At 43.7% G+C, this 15,510-nt stretch overlaps 1 protein-coding gene across 1 annotated transcript in view; it reads right to left on the reverse strand.

Annotated features, from left to right (window-relative positions):
• Positions 1 to 11,674, reverse strand: part of LRRC7 (leucine rich repeat containing 7) — a 3,010,809-nt gene extending 2,999,135 nt beyond the window's left edge. Inside the window, exon 1 of the mRNA XM_069641926.1 lies at positions 10,945 to 11,674. The gene's annotated coding sequence lies outside the window, so the exon portion shown is untranslated. The remainder of the gene's footprint in view (positions 1 to 10,944) is intronic.
• Positions 11,675 to 15,510: the final 3,836 nt, after the last annotated feature.

Consider the following 15,510-nt stretch of genomic DNA (forward strand, 5'->3'; position numbering starts at 1 on the left):
TAGGCCCTCTCAAGTGCAACTGGGGCCTTTTCCTTCCTCTCTCTCACTCTCTTCCTGCCATGTCCCTCATGGCTCTACCCTCTAGCTGTGGCTCTTCATTTTTTACCTTGCCCCTCTTGCCCACCTGATCTCCACCTGCTATCCTCATTTCCAGTGCTATGCTGATGACACAGCTTTCCTTCAAGCTTCCCTCCTGTTCCTCCTCTCTTTTCTCTCTCCTTAACAACTGTCGGACTGTTATCCAGGCTTGTTGTGCTGATAACGATCTCTGCCTTAATGCCAGTAAGACTGAAATGCTTCTCATTGGGACTCCGGCTACCTCATTCCCTCCTACTATCTGGTAGTCCTCCTTGGGACCCTCCCCCTAACCCTCTTGTGAGGCTAAAAACCTGGGTGTCATCTTTGACCCTTCGCTCGCCTTCTCACCCGACATCACTGATCTTGCCAAGAAGGCCCACTTTCAGCTTTACCGCTTGAGAGGCATTCTCCCCTTCCCCTTCCCCAACTTCCCCCAGAACCTCAATGTCTCCGGAACACTGGTTCTCTCTAGGCTGGATTACTGCAACAGCTGCTTCCTTAACCTTCCTCTTTCCTCCCTCTGCCCTCTTCAACTAATGCAGAATAGGACTGCAAGCCTTATCCTTGGCCTCTCCAACCCTAAAATCTCTCCACTGGCTCCTGGTGGTTGCAAGCATCAAATTCAAGACCAGCTGCATCATCCACAAGGCTTTCTGGCCCGGGGACCTTGCTACATCCAACTCTCTTTCCCTGCCTAAATACCTCCTGCAAGAGTCCTTCGGTCCTCTAGCTCCAAATCTATGCAGATCAGACGTTTCTCCAAGCAGAGAGTGGGGGTAGATCTCTTTCTTCAGCAGCAGCCTCCCTCTGGAACGGTTTCCCTGTCCCTCTACAACTTGAGACAGATCTCCTTAAGTTCTGGAAACCTCTGAAGACCTTCCTTTTCTCTTCCTCCTTCCCTCTCCCTGGCTAGCCTCCACCAGCCGCTGTGACTGGTTGCCTCTGACCCTTATGAGTCTCTTACCAGGGCCTGGCCTTCCTTGACCAGTCCTCCACTGCATCCCTTTAAGTGCACTTGCTCTCTGGCTCCCTTCCCTGACTAGCCACTTAGTCGGGTCCATATGCGTCCTCGCATTATTCACCCCACCTCTATTGGCATGTGCCCTTTTGGGCTCACCCTGGGTACTTGCCCATCCCCTGAGGCCTCATCCCTCTTGCACGTCTCCCTCCCCCATCCTTCCCCCAACCTGCCCCCTCCAGTTAATGTTATTGCCCTTGCACGATCTGAATGTCACAAGGCCTAGTAGGACTGTTATGGTTGTTTTCTCCCCTGCCCGACCCCCACACTCCCTAGTCTTGCAGTGCCTGAAAAAACTACCTGCTATATGGGTGCCATACAAATGCTCAATAAATAAAAAATAAACTTGGATAGGAGCCGGTAGTTTGATAGCAGAGTTCTGATCCTTCAAAACTGGAAGCAATGTGGTTCGTCTCCAAGACAATGGGCTTACACTCCCAGCACACACTTTATCAAACAAGTTTAACAAAATTGGTGACCTTTTGAGTTTTCATATACAAAGCTTAGTGTCCAGATTGCCATAGGTCAACTCGAAGGGGATTCCCCTTCTTGATTTCCACGAGGAGCGACCTCATAGCAGCTGTAATAGGTGTCAGAGACACATTTCTCCCACGCATTTACTGGTATAGGATTAATCAAACAGTTGGCCATCTTGCCTTTACATAACCTGAGGTTTCCCCCAATTTTTGTTGGTGTTTTTTCCGTACAGTGCTTGTATCATTTTCTGCCATTTAACATCCCTTATGGAATGTTCATAGCGATTCGCCCGTTTACATATTTGTTCTTTATTTTCTTAATAAGGGAGAAGCAAATGTCCCTATCAAAACATTTCTTTTTTACCATCCCAATCTTCCTTGTCATACAAAGATTTCTACATCAAAAATTGCCCACTTTTATAATACCAGTATTCTCCACTGCATCGGGTAGTTTTCTTGCCCACTTTTATAATACCAATATTCTCCACTGCATCAAACTCCTTGGATAGATTTAATACCCAAATTTCAATATTGTTGCAGCTATGCTAGTTGGGTGATAACATATTTTCTTTCTCCTCGAAATACTTGGAAACTGCATTCAGATTCTTGATTGACCAGTTTATTCTATGCCCCCTGCCGAAGACCCAGCCATTCGAATATGAGCATCCACCTGGATCTGTAACATAAGTGGTGTGTGGTTGCTGATACCATTGCCAACAAAGCCACATTTCCTAACCTGTCTGATTAGGGAAGAGCTGCAATAAATGTAATCAATGATAGCCTGTTTTCCATTACCATACCAGGTGTATTGGCCTGGAATATTGCCAGAGGCACGATCATTTATCATAAACAAATTAAATTGACTCAGAAATGTGGACCATAGTTTACCCGGTCTATTGCACTTAACGTGAAGGAATTCACTTTTGGACAACACCCACTTAATGGCCAAACAGTGCACATTCAAGTCTCCTGCTAAGAAAATTGAGTCTGTTGTAAAGGTGTACTAGTTTACAAAAATGTTAACAATATTTTCAAAGATGTGCTCATTTCTTTATTTATCATTTGGTTAAAAATCAATTCAACCTTTAATCAAATACAATAATAAACTATACAATGTATTACACAATTCAATTTCAATACTCTAATATTCTCTAAAATACAAAAAAATACAACTTCAAATCACATCACGTCAAATCTTCCAAAGGATCTAAAAATCATCTCACTAAATTTGTGAATAGGTACAACCATGCTTATTTAGTCAATAATCACAATAATTATCACATTCTTATTAATAACAATAAAATACCCACTTGACCTATTACCCTTTAGCAGCCTACATATCCAAATTCAGAGCTATAATGAATCCGACCACTGCTACCATTGTGGAGGTAGTCTGCCTCACCAGACAAGTAGTCCACAGTTGGCTAGCTTTATCACTCGATGGAAAGTAAGAGTTTCTTTTTAAATACAGAGTACTTATGCCCATTAGGTCATCACATCCAATTAGCCAGTGTCTAAGGGGGTCATTACGACCTGGGCGGTAAGAGTTACCGGGCACCGGTAAGGAGACCGGTGCCGGTAATCCCTTAACGCCCTATTCCAAGCTCCCTTGGCGGGGACCGCAAGGAACGTGTGGTCTGACCACACGTCCCTTACGGGTCCTGCTAAGGGACCAGGCCGCTAATAACGGGTTTGCAAGTCGCAAGCCCGTTATTCACGCCCTCCCCATTCCCATTTGAGCCCTTTGGCGGCTCAAATGGGAATGGGGAATGTCTTGTTCAATGGGGACTTACCAGTCCCGCCAGGGTCAGACTACACTGGTAAGTCCCCATTGAACGAGACCAGACACAGGCACGGTATGGGAGCCACCCATCTCGTAAGGAGGCCCCAAGTGTCTGTCTATTTCCTATCATTTTACAAAAACAGCAAGTTAGTGGATCAAACTCTAACAATCCATACCTAACCAAAATCTCTTTAGACAAATTCCAATGGAAACTGAGAAAAATAGATTGGTATATTCTGTCTGGATAAATGTTAAGATAATGGGCCAATATTCCCCGTAAATGGTACTTCGAAGGGAATTTATGCATGGACTCCTGCGTTCTAATCCAATTGTGTTGGTATAAGTGATATCGCTGGATTAGAGGCCAATTCCTAAAGGGAGCTGCCCAGAATGTCCAATATATTAGTACACAACTCCTCGATTGTATTAATCATTACACAGGCATATTCTAGATATATTTGGTTAAAATCAATATACAAAGATTACCCCGACGGACATAACATTTTACAGAATATCAATAACAGTCTCCACTGTGCTATCGCTCTTAATGCCACAATCCCTAGTTCATATCTAATAGTGTCAATTGGCAGAGATTTCAGTAATCTCAAAGTCCCCTTCCATATTTGGCCCTCCAATACAGTTAAATAATTCAACATACCAAGAGTATATCTCAATGCCATATACCAGTTTGGGCACTATCTTGGTTTCATAATAGCAGACTACACATTTTAATGTAAATTTACCAAATTGTGCATCAAAACTAACTGATTGGTCAGATTAGTGGCTTGACTGTAGAACCACGTAAAACAACTAGACAATGAACGCCCTGGATTCATCAAAAATCCCAAGTGAATCAGCTAATTAGCTTTAGACACTACATCATTCCCAATATGCCCGTGGAATTTGCCCTTTTTCTTACTTTTAGTTAGCAGGACAACCCTAGATTCAACAGGGTTAACTTTGAGGGCGTGACCTTCTACAAATTCCACAAAGGCATTTAATAATCGCTGAACACCGACGTGGTACAATCAAATAATAATCGTCTGTGTAGGCCAGCCAGCACAATCTCAGATTGTGGAGTTTAGGAGACACAAAAGATACAGGAAGTAACTGTTCATCTATGTCTGCAAGATATAAATTAAGCAGGCAGAGAGCAAGAATGCATCCCCCTGCCTGAGACCACTTGCAGTCATAGCATCTATCCACGATTCCAGATGCGACAGAAGAATTGATGCAAATACCTTACTGTCAGCATCGAGAATCACGATGGGCCGGTAGTTTAGAGGACTGGATCGGTCCCCTTGTTTATATATGGGGACTACAAAAGCTGTAGACCACATTTCTGGATACACCCCTATTCTTAGTATATCGCCAGAAAGTATGAATAGAGCCACAGCCCAGGCGATGCACCTGAATACAAGATTAGATAGTTCATTTGGACGTGCTACACGCAAGGGACTGATTTTTGTCAGTACCTCGTGAACTTGATCAAAACCAAAGCCTTTTTGACAAGATCTACAGGGTTACTCGCCCACTGAGGCACCTCCCACATTCCACCTGATCAGTCTTCAAATACCTTGCTCTAATGAGACACCCAGACAGATTCTGAGACTCCATTAGCTTGATGTTTAGATTGCATCACCTCAGTAGCATTAATAAATTGCCAAAACGCTTTTGTGTTTTTATCTTTCATGCACGTTAGCATCAACTCCCCATCCTTCCGTAATCTATTCGCCTGAAACCGAAATAACCCATTTTTGTAAGACTGGCATATTTTATTTATTCTACCCCACCTTTCTTCTGAGGAAATACCCCTCACCTTTTTCAATTGAGAGATCTTGTATCTCAAGTCCTTTTTCAGTCTTACAACTTCTTCATTATATAAATGTTTTATTTTACATTTCCATTCAACTTTCCCATTTTGAAGTACAAATTTTACAAAGACACCAAAATTAGAAGTTGTAAAGGTTAGAAATGTCCAATCTTTAGATAAAAAGTTTAAATGGTTAACAAGGAGGTTATTAACACTCTGAACCCCTTTAGGATTCCAGGAGATCCAGTTACCCGCCACGTTGGATACAAGGTCTCCCACACAGCTAGTTTGCAAACCCCCTTCACCAAAGTTAATGAAAAAATAGGTTTCTAACATCGCATGATCACTGTTGGGGTAGAAATAACTTCAAATATGTCACAACTTTAGGAGGAAAATGTTCATCCACAAACACATAGTCCACTATCGATTTCATATGGCCATTTGTGCAGGTTGGCACTACATGTGTGGAGGAAGTAGCAGTCCATTCAGTGGTACCAAACCAAAACCTTCCAAACACATTAACCATTGTCTCCCATAACCCCTTTTATCCTTACTCCATTGTCCCTTTTGGCCAATCTCTTCCCAGTTTTTGGGGTTTAAACAGTATGAATTCAGATCACCCCATTAACATGACATGAGTTCCTGGAGAGCAGTTATTCCATTCCGAAATACATTTTGAAATAAATGTAAGGGTATCTTTAATATTGCCCACCACCTCATGCCAGTAGATATTCAGAACTAACAGATTCATGGGGTCACCTTTTACCATCCTAAAGTGCGTTGACAACATACCCCAACATACATCAAATGATCGAACCGTTTCAATTGTGGATGATTTAATTAGTGTCAACAAACCACCAGATGGACAACCAATAAGCCCTTGTCTAGCTGACTCAAAGGAGACCACATAGCCATCAAACGGCAACGGGATGGTTGACCAGGTTTATTATAGTGCTATAATGCAGAAGGTTTGAGGTGTATGATTCAATTCAGGTGAGGAGAACAGTCGTTCATAGCCCCTATTATTACATAATAACACATTGAACTGATAAATCAGGTTGTTGTCTGTAACCAAATGATGCTACTTTGTGGTGCATCGCTTTCAACAACCAGGACCAGTTAGTATTGTTCCAAGTATTCTATTTCTGCTCTTGGTATCTGCCCATCCACCACCCTACCCTCATCTATAGGCTGGCTACACTCTATTTTTAAATGTGAAATATCAAAAACATATACTCGAATCGTGTCTTTCTTTCAGAAATGAATCAAAAACAAATTGATAGTTAAAAATTGCAATTAAACACTGCAACTTTTGACGATCAATAAAGTCCACCCTGCTTATGTCATTACATGAGACGCCTGCCAAACTAGCAATTTCTGACAATAGCTGTAAGATCGCGGTTCAGTATAACTGTTTTATTTTCTGGTAGAACACTTTCGAAAATAATGTTATAAACTAATTAAAGAGCAACTGCGCTTATTGTTACTTTGTATTTAAAGAAATGAGTTCCACTAGTAATGATGTGGCCCCTTACATCAATCGAGGCTGCCGGGCCATGAGGTTGCATTTCACCATGTGCCCTAGCCACGCTACCCACAACACCTTCTGTCATAGGTAGTGAGTTTAGGCCTCCCGGAGTCCGGAGCTGATTGGATTCGAATTTTAATGGCAGGAGCTTTCCCATACTCATCCCAGCTGTCGTTACGGCTGCTATGGGAGATGCCAAAGTTCTTAAGACCATACCCAGTGTCTGACTTTAGAAGTTCCAGTGTCTCACCAGCAGGTGAAACCAATTCAAGGCTGTCCCCTGCTTGCCCGTGACTAATTGCCTGGAATCGACCCTAATAATGTACCTTGCCCAGCCCACAGTGGACCATTTCCCACTCCCACCTCCAGTGAGGCTGCCCATCATGCCACTACTTTATGTTGGAAAGGGACTTCTGGGCACCAGGCCACCACTTTGACCTGTAGTGTCTAAGGTACAACTATTGTTTTCCTGTGTACCATCAACATTACCCACTCTCCCATATTCAGTCGACACCCTGGTCTGTTTAGAACTCCCATGCTTAATAACTTCTTTCAACTGCTGGGGACTCATCGATTTAACTATTGGCTCTACTTGGGTTTTGCACAAATGACTGGTTGAATGCATAAAAAAGGTTTAATTGAACCAAGTTTGGTATTCCAGCTGACCTTGAACTCCTTCTATATGATTTGATTGGAAAATAATGGTTGAACCTTTTCCTTGAAACTCCTAGCAGAATTGAAACTGGAGTAGAGTTGCTATTGAAAAGGAACCTCCCAGACACCACCGAGATGGTAACAGATTTAGGCTTGATATGTATATCATGTGACATTAATTGTCATGAGCTTGATTTATTTCACCTGTAATGTTGTTTAATTACGTGGGAATTGATGTAAATCCATGTTTGTCAATTTGATTTTTATCATTTGTAAATACGTGCAGGAACTGTGCATGATAATTGTGTATAAAATGCCCTTTTTTCACTGATGTTTTTAGATGATACACAATATGTCGTATGCTTTGTTCTGAATGTTTACTACGTATGTATAGATAACTTGATATTAGAAGTTTTTACACCTCATTTATTAACAATAAAAAACAAATGTATCTTGTTTTTGAAATGCTCTAACTGAATTAAACGTAGTTGTAACCTTAGACTTCAAGGAATTTTTCCTATAGACAGAGAGAGATGTGTAAATATTGAACACATATTTAGGAGTTCCTTAATTTATTTGACAAGGACCCTGCGTTAGGATACCCCACTGTGTGGTAAATATACACTCCCACTGGAGGCTATCCACAATACTCTTGGATTCCTGTACCATAGAGACAACCTTGAAATAATATGAAGAGAGATTGAGCTTTATAGCTCCTTGCCTGCCAGGACAAACCCCCTTTACGTATATGGCTATTTCTAGATCCCAGTCCTTGACAGTGTAGGGATTTACCCTTCAGTATATAAAAAAAAAACATTTTTTATTTGTTGTCATTTCTTTAGTGCTCTCCACCACCCGTTCTGCCCCACTGGCACCCAGCCCAGCCACGTTGTCTCCTGTCCTTTTACTCAACGCAGTGACCACTCTCCGAGATCGGTCACCTTCTGAGACCATAGGAGAGGGAGATGTATGGCTCTCAGCATTGCCGTGTCCGAGATATATGCCTGTGACATTGAATGGACCATTAAAAATGTCCCACTCCAAAGATCATACATGAGAGGGTGATGCTTCACCACTTCAAAGGCCAGTTGGACAGTGCTTAATCGTTACTTAATTTGGTCCGAGCACGGACTGCGTCACAGGCTCTCAGACCAAAATCATGGCCCACACTCCTCGCAGTCCGATAGCTAGGAACCACAGCTATATAGAAAGTCAAATAGCGTCCAAGGCTTCTCAGTCACAGAGTTGCACAGGGTCGTTTTACAAACAACTTGTTGCTTAGACCAAGGTCGTCACGGCCAATTTGCCACCCCCACTCCAGCTGAACTGCCAGAAATGCGACCACACCCGTCGTGCTCCACACTGTTTTGTAGTTCTTAAGGTGGAAAGCTGGGTTGGGCCCTCCTCCGGAAAATAAACACTGAAGGCAGACTTCAAACAAAGTTCAAAGCAAAAGAGACTCCACTGCCAGAACTGCGACCATACACGTCCTCCATATGTTCACCCTCAGGAGACTCACAGACATAGTTATATTCTGGTCTCATGACCTTGGTCACCAATGAACAGTTTAAGTGCTAGACCATTTTTCTCATTTGTCTGAGCAGCTATACGCCGAGCAGAGAATTTGCTGCTCACCCCGGTAACCAACCTACAAAATGGACATGCTCATTCCCCCTAAGAGGCCACATTTTGAAGGATTTATAGCCCTCTGCAGCACAAGGGCCTGGGACCTTTTCAGTAGCTGGGATGATCCAGAGCAGTTTAGGTGTAGATGGCCGTGAGTGTTCCCTGTGAGAGCTCTAATTCACTGGCCTTGCTGAAAATAGCTCGGGAGGAATTTTGCTAGCCATAGCCACCCTTGTTGATCATTTATGGCAGGAGCAGTATTCTTTGTCATGGCTTTAGCCCAAGAAATTGAATCTCTTTGCTCAGCCTGTTTTATCCTGCCTTCTGTGGAATGATGGCTTTCACTAGGTTGTGTGTCTTCAACCAGGTCGAACACTAGTTTAAAGAAAGAGGGATTTTGCATTCTGATCATTTCGAGTACTGCACAATTTGCACAGTGAATCCTCATTGTGTTCATCCTGGTACTTTCAATGATTTCCACAAAGTCAAAATTGTTAGTGCCCAAGACTATCAAGAGTGGAATCTCTGCAACAGATTCAGGAAAACTGAATGATTGATCAATTGGGCATGGCTGTTGGCATATAAACTTGCGATGACAAAGTTCTTAGAGTCAGCCCACTTTCCTTTTGCATCATTATCCTTTGAATGTGCCATTGCTGGTTCAGACCTCTTATTTGCCACTGTTGTACTAACGTTAAGCCTATTAGGAGTAGACCACCTTTAACCAACAATCCCACAGTTACCATGAGACTCTGCCCCAGTGTCGTCTGATTCTGTATCTTCTTCACTGAGGGCTTTGGGGCCCTCCAGTCGCTCTTTAAGAACTCGTTAAGGTGCCCATTCTTTTTACCTCCCTCTTCCTTTTCCTACTGGCTTACTTTTCAGCTTTTTTTTGTTACTAGTGCTTCCTGCTCACTTGATATCAGCTTTTTACTAGGCCTCTCCTGGTCTTTTTTGGACCTATTTATATTTAGCCGTTTCAACTTCCGCCTTTGCTTGCTTGTAAGGTACATTTCCACGGATGTAACATTACCATCCTCTACGGCTGCGATATCTTCCTTCCCTCTCTCGATCTTACTGTCTTCTTTCCCCAGGGGTATCGATTGCTCGGGTGAATTGCAAACTTCCACAGTTCTTCTAGGTTGGATATCCCGCTATTCCGTGGTCTGGGTCGAGAGATCCAGACCCCGCAGAATTCCTCCATGGACACCCAATTCCTTATTCACTCTACCAGACAGGCGGAGCAATATTTTTACTGCTACGTTGAAATGGAGGTTTGCAGATCTACAGAGCAGCTACTATCCACACTCAGGCTTCTCAATTTCCACGGACTCTCTAAACAGCATTGGGCAAACACTCAATCGCGCCTTGACGTTCTATGCAGCTTCCTTGCCTGACAATACTTGCATCTCCACTCTGTGTATTTCCACTACAGTTGGTAATTCCTTCCAGGGGGCAGAGGTTTGCCCACGTCTGAAATAGGTGCAATCGCATTCGGCAATCTGTAGCATAAGTTGAGTAAAGAATTATTGTCTACCATGGACATGTGTGAAATGTTTCGCGCCTTGAAGCACTTGTGTATAGGTGCGCTATAAATGCCATACCATATCATGCACACTGCGTGCATTTTCACTGATGGAGTAACTTTCTCAACCTGATCTGAGTGAAAATAGGCAGTGTTTTTCCCACCTGTGCCCGGTTGCTCGGACATATACGCTTCCAGTAATTAACTGCTTAGACTTGCTAGAATGTGCCCCCCCCCCGGACCCCCCCCCCCACAGAGGAGCCCTGACTTTCTTAGTGCAGAGTGAGTCTCTTGTTAAATCGGACCCTCTGGTGCGTTTGTTCCGCAAATTATAGGACATATTTTTCGTTTTGCGTTTGGCAGTCATGCCGTAGTCATAATGTAACAGTTAGCGATACATCTCCACCTGTCACGGTTTAAATGACACACAGTCTCAAACCTACCTGAAGACAGTGGTTGTCTCCCACCTTTCCTGCAGCCTGCGGACTGCCGACTGCAAAACACTTGCAGGACACTCACTCTCCGTGACCAGCGAGTCACAAACGCAGCCCGAAATGAAACCCACAGCTCCCAATTCAAGGACTGCCGACTGCACAATACGCGCAGGACACTTTCTGCACTCTGCGCTCAGCCGACAGAGCTTAATGAGGGACAACAACCTGTTCGTGTCCTTCCACAAGAGTATCCTTAGGATCCAATCTCCACCGTACATATACACCCTAGGAGCCAGAAGAAAGCACACACCGCCAATACGCAGTTGGCAGGTCACAGATCTCCTTACATGGTGCTCCTATGCACGTTGATTCTTCAATTGAGGGAAAGCCTGCAGCTTCCGACTAACAGGCTCCCTCGTCGGCTGGGATGCTAGAACGCTTCCGAGGCGTCGGTGCCACTAGAATTCCACAGCGTTACCCAGATCCGTGAGATGAACAATACACGTCCACCATGGGTACAAAGTTGCCAAGTGGGCGAAGGCGCAGTGCAAAAAAGACGTGGCGAAGAGACGGACTCCAAGCGAAAGAGGCTCCAGCTCCCTCGCGGCTCTCCGGAATGCACTCGCCAAGGATGCAGTGTAGCCGCGCCGTGAGAGGCGGGATGAAATGAAACATCCAGGGCAATCTGACTCCAAGCGGCGCGCCTATCAGTCCTCCACGACTCGCTGCAATGGGCGCTCGCCGAGGAAACACTGCCCCACTCCTCACGCTGGCTGCTGCCATCTACTGCAGGCAGCCAGCATCGCTACGCTGGTGTGCGTGCATGTGCAGTTGGAAGGGCGCTTTTCGGAGCGGTAGAGCTGTGCACATGGATGCCTGGCAGCAGGTACAGGCCCCTCTGGACTGGGGGAGCCCAGGAAACTTGAAACGAAAACCATTGAGCAATGGAGTATTCATATTTGATAGGATTTTAGTTTCCTCCTGTGCTCCCTAAATCCAGTCTGCCCACCGCGGCCGCCAGGCCATGTCATGCCATTTGCCCAGCTCTACCGGCCACTGAGACAAACACCTCCCCCGCCTGCCCCTAAATCAGCAGTGGTGCGGGGTGGCGGGTACGAGTGGCACTGTTTCTGGCTCACATTGTTTGATTTGCAGGTCTACAGTAGTAATGTCTTATAGAGTTTACTTGCAAAAAACACAATTGCGTAATAAATTCACGTGGCAACGTGTAAATCCTTATAGCAACGCGTAAGGCCAAAATGATGTAATTGTAGTTATAATTTTCACATCCTGAACATGGGCGTTGCTAGGGGGGAGCTAAGGGGGCTATAGCCCCTGATCTTTTGGTTGTAGCCCCAGATAGAATCTCAGGAGCTACAGCCAAAAGACTAGCTAGCCCCCAGTCCCAACAGTTCCAACATCAGTGTAGCCCCGGGTCTTTTCCAGACCTAGCAACTCCCCTGATCCTGAATGATTTAGGATTGAATGGTAAACGTTAAGTCCCAGAATGCAAGAGAATGCCAACCTGAACAATCTGGTTAAGCCCACTGTACTGTCACTGAGTGAAACAAAGATAGATATGCAGCTTCTTCGTCAGAAACTTCCAGCTCGTGTTAATCATGAGGTATCAATCATCATCCAATCTGTGTCATCCACGCGGCTGACTGGGGCTGAGGCCCACACTATCTGCAACTCTCTCTTCCTGATTATTGCCCCTCTAGATTCCTGCGCTCCTCTGGCACCAACTCTTTGTGTGTAAGGCATTTAGCTAAACAGAGGGCAAGAGGTCGATCACGTTCCTCAGCTGGCTCCCTTCTTTGGAACAGCCCCCCCACTCTTCTTCTTGAGCAGGACTTTGTTAAATTCCGGGAGCTCCTCAAGACTTTCCCCTTTACCACCTCCTTCCCTCACTCTCTCCTCTGCTTATCTCACAGTTGCTTGTTTGGTGTCCAAGGCCCTTATGCATCTTCGGGGCCCTGACATCCCACATTGAATCGCCCCCAGCTTCTGTCTATCCTCAGCATTCGCCTTGACACACCCTCCACTCGGGAGGCTTGCACTTACCATCCCTTCTGCACTTGCACGTTCTGAACTCACACAATGTATAGTAGGTTTGTCCTTTTCCCGCCGCACTGTATTTAATATTTTTAATGTATTTTAATGTTTGTCATCCCCTTGTCCCCTCCCGGTTGCCCTGTGAGCGCTTTGAAACAGAATGTACTTACTGTGTAAGCGCCTAATAAGCGAACAATAAATAAATAAATGTTGAAAAGATTTGATTAGTGACTTAAAGCAACTTTAGTTTTGTGCATGTCAAGATAGTAGACATCACGGATACAAACAAATCTTTAAATGGGCGCATTGTGTGTGTGTGTCTCTCTCCCACCATTGAAAAACTGGCAGTGCTTGAATGTCCAGCCTTAGCCAATTCTATATTTGAGTTGGGAGAAAGAAAAAGCATCATGGAAGCATTTGTTGAGCCTTTGAACTAACGGTACGCTCTGTAAAAAGCAGACTAGTGGTACAGCGTACCAATGATTTATATTAAACTTCCATCTCTATAAATCAGAAAGTTGTGTGACACATTTTGTCTGTTTCTTGAGGTGTCACACTTGCTAACAAAAGCTAAACAGTCTCTTTCTGTGCAGACTACATTCAAAAAGACTGTTCAGATGTGCAGAGAAGATACCAGAGAAAGAGACCTTTGCAGAGGATGCATCAGTTATCTGATCTGTCTTACAGACGTTGCTTTGTTAACAGTTTAGTTTACATTGTGGTGGACTTTGTTATGTGGCTAGAGCCCACAGGGACATACAAGTGTACTCTACCATGGCTGCACACTGTCATCAGCATTTTCATTCATTTTGGTTTTGTGCCCAGGACTCTGGAGCCCCCAGGAAACCTAATGAAACAAACAGAAATGTCTTGTTTGTTTTGTTTAAGATTCCTGGGCACCAGAGTACAGAGAATGAAAACTAAACAAATGAAAATGCTGGTGTGTTCCTGTGAGCTCCGGCAGGGAGCCATGATTAGACAGCTCATTGGCCCTGTGGTGTGCCGGCGTTGTGAGAAGGGCTCATGAGCAAGGAAGAGGACATTGTTCTGTCTGGTTGCTGCTTCTGTGTTTGGCATTTCTCTGCACTTCAGAAATAGGTCAGTGCAGGGGTGCACATTTCAGGAGGGGGGAATCGAATCCTTCAAATACTGGGAGAGGGGTTAACTTCGGAGACTATGGGGTTGCAAACTTACTTGTGCGGGGGGGCATCTACCTTCTCTTACACATTCTAATGAGACCATTCTGGTGCAACTTCAATGTTGCAAGCGGGTACAGCTCATCTTCACAGTCAAACCTATTTGTTTGTATCCCTACAGGAAGAGAGAGTATGGAGAAATGTATTTTTTCTTATCCAATTCGATTCTTAATTAATCGAATAAGTAAGAATGAGAACTAACTAAGACAAAATATTTAGTAGAGATTATTTACCTTTTACAATGAGAGCAATTGAGATAATTACAAAGGACAATTAATTAAAATGAGTTCATTTGTATTTCTGGATACAGACGGCCATAGAATCGCAAAGGAGCCAACAACATCATTAGGCCAAGCCCCTTCACCATACAAACAGAATAATAGTCACAGAATATTCCCCCAAAGAATTTCCTAAATCAAATAAGAATGATACAAAACCAAACAAACATGTTGGGATAATACTAGCCTGTATTATTTTGGCAATTTGTTTTTTTTAAATAGCTAATGATTTATAATGATAATATAATGGTATATTGCATGGATTGTAGTGTTTGTAATTGTATTGGTATTGGGAATGTAATATTTTTTGGTATATGTCTATTTATGCGTATGGCTTTATAAAAATGTCCTACATGGTTGAATAACCTATCATTTTAATAGTTAGCATTTCATATTTTTTCTATTTCACTACAATTTTCCTACAACCTACGTATTTTCATTATTCATGTAATTGATTCTTAATAATACATTTTCTACTTGAATTGCATTTAATAAGGAGCAAAGTGAATTATGTCTCGCCTTCACATTTAGATTATATAGTCCCCTGTATATACGAATTAATACACTCTGTGCCTCATTATGAATTTTGCGGTAAAAATCCGGTATTACTGTGATGGCGGTCCTACCAGGTCCGCACCTCGTGGTTCCGGAAACAAGGTAGGATTATGGTTTGTCAGCCGTGCGCATCTCTTATCCGTGGAACAAGTGACAACTGCATCACGGTAACACCGGTGTAGACTGATGTACCGTCATCAATGGTGGCGGTGCATCCGCCTCCACCACGTGCATGCCGGTCCTAACAGCACCGCATACACGAAGCCGGAATAACTGAACTGGAAATAACATTGAACTGGATATCCCAGCCCCTTTGGTGAGTAGCAATTACCCTTGAGATGGATGGGGATGCAGATTTTATTAATACATCAATAATCAAAATGACTCGGGTAGTTTGGCAAAGGAAAGCTGTTTTAATGTCAATTATCTAAAACAGGGAGTACAACAAACATCAGCACTCACTCGATCCTCTTACTCAACAAATCTTACAA

The sequence above is a fragment of the Ambystoma mexicanum genome, chromosome 1q (assembly GCF_040938575.1).
Source record: "Ambystoma mexicanum isolate Mex_15411 chromosome 1q, UKY_AmexF1_1, whole genome shotgun sequence".
Classification (NCBI taxonomy): Eukaryota; Metazoa; Chordata; class Amphibia; order Caudata; family Ambystomatidae; genus Ambystoma; species Ambystoma mexicanum.